The sequence below is a fragment of the Curcuma longa genome, chromosome 13 (genome assembly GCF_044706935.1).
Source record: "Curcuma longa cultivar G26 ecotype Majalengka, Jawa Barat chromosome 13, ITB_CL_G26_1.1, whole genome shotgun sequence".
In the NCBI taxonomy this organism is placed as follows: Eukaryota; Viridiplantae; Streptophyta; class Magnoliopsida; order Zingiberales; family Zingiberaceae; genus Curcuma; species Curcuma longa.
Genome location: NC_133873.1, coordinates 3,312,073 through 3,316,691, shown reverse-complemented (window position 1 = coordinate 3,316,691; position 4,619 = coordinate 3,312,073). Strand labels below are relative to the sequence as shown.

At 27.8% G+C, this 4,619-nt stretch overlaps 1 long non-coding RNA gene across 1 annotated transcript; it reads left to right on the top strand.

The window, feature by feature from the left end:
• Positions 1-1,115: 1,115 nt before the first annotated feature.
• On the top strand, positions 1,116-1,772 carry LOC141843761 (uncharacterized). Its single transcript, XR_012603064.1, has 3 exons — positions 1,116-1,350; positions 1,522-1,553; positions 1,649-1,772. It is a non-coding gene; the product is annotated as an uncharacterized LOC141843761 (long non-coding RNA).
• The last annotated feature ends 2,847 nt before the right edge of the window (positions 1,773-4,619 follow it).

The window sequence follows — 4,619 nt, the reverse complement described above, 5'->3', positions numbered from 1 at the left end:
TATAGGAATATTTTAAATTATAAATTTATGAATCAATCATAAAAACAATTATTTTATATCTATTTTATTTATTCCATAAACTAAACTAAAACATATTTATTTTTATTCTATTGTTTATCTATTTATTGTCTAAAGTTACTTACTCTATTCTCTACTTATTCTATTCCGTAAACAAATGTAGAGTAAAACAAATACTTGTTTATATTCTTTTTGTTTATACAAAAAAAAAATCATTGATAGTTTCCTCTTACAGAATTAATCCAATTGAAGTGTGGTATATCTTCTATTTATTCTCTTTGTAGCTTTTTAATTAACACAATAGACTTCACGCACCAGCCGTTTTGGCCTTTATTCTTATTCTGTCCTCTCTAGAAGAAGAGGTCTGAATAAAGAGAAGCTTTTTCATTTTGATAATCCCTTCTGGCTCGGTTATGAGTAAACAAAGATCCTTCTTCCGCTTTCCACTGTTTCTTACGGAAGAACATGGATAGCGACAAAGGGAGCTAGAGGAAAATGGCCGGAGAACAAACATATTGATACAGTGCGAGCTGAAAGAGAGGGATCGGAGGAGAGGAATGTAACTATAATACAGCAACCCTTTGTGCTTATTTGAGATTATGCCAGAGAATTTTTCCTTTTCGTACTCATTCCAGCGATATATTTCTTCTTTGGAAATTAAAGGAGGAACATATCCTTCCTCTAGTCATATCTCATATACTTTCTCTTTTACCCCCCATTAATTAAGAACGCAAATACCAACAAGAAATTAATATATGTAATCAATGCAGAAAACTAGAAGAGTCGCCAAGAGCCGTGCGTGCAGGAAGACTTCCAAAATAGAGTCGATACACGTACGCACGTACAGGGAAGAGATTGGTGGGAGGGAGAGGTGGGCAGATCGTTTGAGTTTTTCGAATCATGCATTGCATCGATATGTGTTGAGATAGGATTAGGATAGCAACAGTGTCCAAGAGAGCAATAAATAATGTATGTGCAATTGTATAAACTACTGAAAAAATCAGCAATAATAATAATAATAAAGGCCCTCTCCCCTCTCCTCTCCCTCTATATAAACCCTTGCGTTCCTTCGCTTCCTCACCACAGCAGCAGCACTGCAAGCTTCTACACCATACAAATAGCAATGGTGGAGTAATCAAGGTGTTTGTGCGAAATGGAGTGGATTAATGGAGGTTGACAGAAGAGAGTGAGCACCCATGGTGCTTTTCTTGCATGAAGAGGGAGCCATGCTTGAAGCTATGTGTGCTCACTTCTCTATCTGTCACCCACCACCAACCCTGGCTAGCTCTGGGGTTATGGTGTTAATCAACTTTCGCCTTCCCCCATCTTCTTGTAAAACCCTAATATTTTTGGTAGTTTTTACACAATATATTCTGCACTAGTTATAGTCGATCTGGTAACAGTATCATGCATATATGTTTATATACATAATGCCCATGTATATATCTATATATGAAAACCACATAGATTTTCTATTTGATTTCTTTATTCTGTTTTTTTCAGGTTAATGCTTTTCATGTTGCAGGGAGTAGCATGTGGGTGTTTCTTGAGCACTTGTACAATTCTCATCAACTATGTTGCAGGAAAAGAATCGAAAGTTTCTATAATTTGATTTATTTTATTTTTTAAGGGGAGAAGCTAAAGGCTCAAGATCAAGCAAAATTGAATATGTTCCATGCATGAAGAGAATAGAATATATGCGAAGATAATATTTCAATGGAGGAAGCATCTTCAGTTTCCTTTTAAAGGCTAAATGCACTTGTCTGCACATACAAGAAACCTAAAATAAACTCACAAAAGTTCTTATTTTTGTTTCCTATGCTGCTTTTCCTAGCGCCATTCTAGCTTCAAAGCACATGAAACCCTAATATCAAAAGATCTTTGTCTTTATAACAACAACAAAAAAACTCCCATAGCATTTGAATGAGTACTGCTATTCTCTTGCTACTTCTTCTTCTTAAAAAGAGATTTTTGGTATCTATATTTCTCTTTAGAAGATTATCAGTGTGTTCTTGAGATGAAGATGGATTTAAGCGGTGTTCAAACTTGTCCTTATCCTCTATAAAATGAGGGTATTGTGGGGTGCATTATGAAATGAGATGTTGTTTGTTATCCATTCCCTCCCTCTCTTGTTTTATCTGGGGGCGGTGAGGTCGTGTATTAGTGTTTCAGTGTTGTATTTATCTGTTTAATTGAATAATTACGTCTCTCTTTTTTTGGTTAGAATTTAAAAATCAAAATTTTGAGGTTTTAATAGCATATGAAAACATGAATAAAGAATATTCATTGCTATTAGGAATCATTTTTTAATTATTTATTAAAATTTGAGTTAAAATGAAAATGAAATTTTAATATTAATTTGTTGATTTTTTTGTATTCGAATCAAAATCATGTAGTGCCTTTATACTTGGGAAGCTAGTAGAAATATTTGTATTATCTATGAGTACAACAACAATTAATCTTATCTCACTAGATGGGTTGATTATATTATCTATGAGTAAAAATGAAGAAACTATACTCAGTTAATTCACATCAATATTTTACATGGAATAAAATATGAATCTTAGGGGAAAATGAAAAATTACTTACAGGAAATCTTTGTAAAAATTAATTTCTAAAAACTTAGTTTTTTGGCATCCAATGGTGAATTAATTTTATAAAATTTAGTTTTTTTGAATTTTAAAAAATTAATTCACTCAGATTTTGATAACAAACTTAGTTTTCTAAGGATTAGATTCATAAATGATTTAAAATCTATGTGAATTAATTTCATAAAATTTATCCATTACCAATTCGAATAATGTTTTGATTTTTGTAAACCTTCCTAGATGAGCCGAAGCATGTGCCACACCATTTGAATGTTAATTAGGTTTGATATTTGATCCATTCTTTCATAGGCTCAATATTCTTTCATAGGTAAAAATGCATTCTACCAATTCGAATAATGGTTTATGAAAGACAAGCTACTACGATAAGTGTTAATTAGGTTGGCTTGTTAGCATATTCACGAGCGAATAGGCATGATTTTAGATTTGGATTGATTGCATTTGGTGCATAAGAATGAAAAAGAAATTTTACTTCTATGATTTTCATGTAAAAGCAAAATGTACAACTTTGTGCTTTGCCCTAACCTCCTACTTGAGGGGCGGCCCTCTCTTAGCGATGTTCCAAACTTGTAGCGGCACCTTATATACTCCCAGTGATACCCATTTTCCTTAGCTCATAGAAAAAACACAAATAGTATACATAGAATTAAAAGAGTTTAATTCAACTATTAGGGTTCGTTTGGTTTAAGTTATTATACACAACCTTAGTTATGTGATTATTAGGTAATCATATAACGAAGATTATGGGGTATAAAATATAACCTAATGTTGCTTGATTCAACTTATTTATTTAAAGGAAATAAAAAATAACTAATTTAACATTTACTATATTACTCTTAATTTAATTTATTTTTAAAATAAATTAAATTAATAATATTAATATTAATAATATTAATGATGATATTAAATTAATAATATATAAAAATAATTTTTGAATTTAAAATAAATTTATATATTTTTAATAAAATAATTTGTTAAATTAATAAATTTAATTTTTTAATTTAATTTTTTAAAATTTAAAATAAATTTATATATTTTTAATAAAATAATTCATTAAAATAATTATTTTAATAAAATAATTCATTAAATTAATAAATATAATTCATTAATTTTATTTTTTTAAATTTGAAATAAATAAATAAATATTTTAATAAAATAATTTTTTTAAAATAATTATTTTAATAAATAATTCATCAAATTAATAAATATATTTTATTAATTTTATTTTAATGAAATAATTTGTTAAAACAATTATTTTAATAAAATAATTCTTTAAATTAAGAAATATAATTTATTAATTTTATTTTTTAAAATTTAAAATAAATTTATATATATATTAATAAAATAATTCATTAAAATAATTATTTTAATAAAATAATTCATTAAAATAATTATTTTAATAAAATAATTCATTAAATTAATACATATAATTCATTAATTTTATTTTTTTAAATTTAAATTATAAGTATTTAAATTAAAATTTATTGAATTAATTAATTTGAGTTCAATTAGATTTTACGGTATATTTCAATTAACTAAAATTTTAAATTAAAGGGTAATCATGAATTTTTTTTTTTTGTTAATTTTCAAAATTGTAGAAAACTTAGGCTGCTAAGGTAATCATATTCTCGGGTTATAACCCATTTGCTGACGTGACAGTGATGTTGCATTAATTGAGAATTGATCATAACCTGAATCAAACAAGATTATCATTGATAATCTTGGACAGATAACTAATTAAGGTTATCAATGATAACTCTCAAACAAACGCCCCCTTAAGGCTAATATTAAAAATTGTGAAGTAAATAGTTGCAGCTTGAAAATGAGTTAACTACCAACTACCTAATAACATATTTGATACTATAAAAAAATTCATAAAGATCGAAAACTCCTCACCAAAAAGCACTTGGCCATTTCAAAGTTAATCACTTTGATTCCCTTTCTTCATTGCAATCACAACTAAAAATTATATCCGAGATGTCACCTACCCTCCCA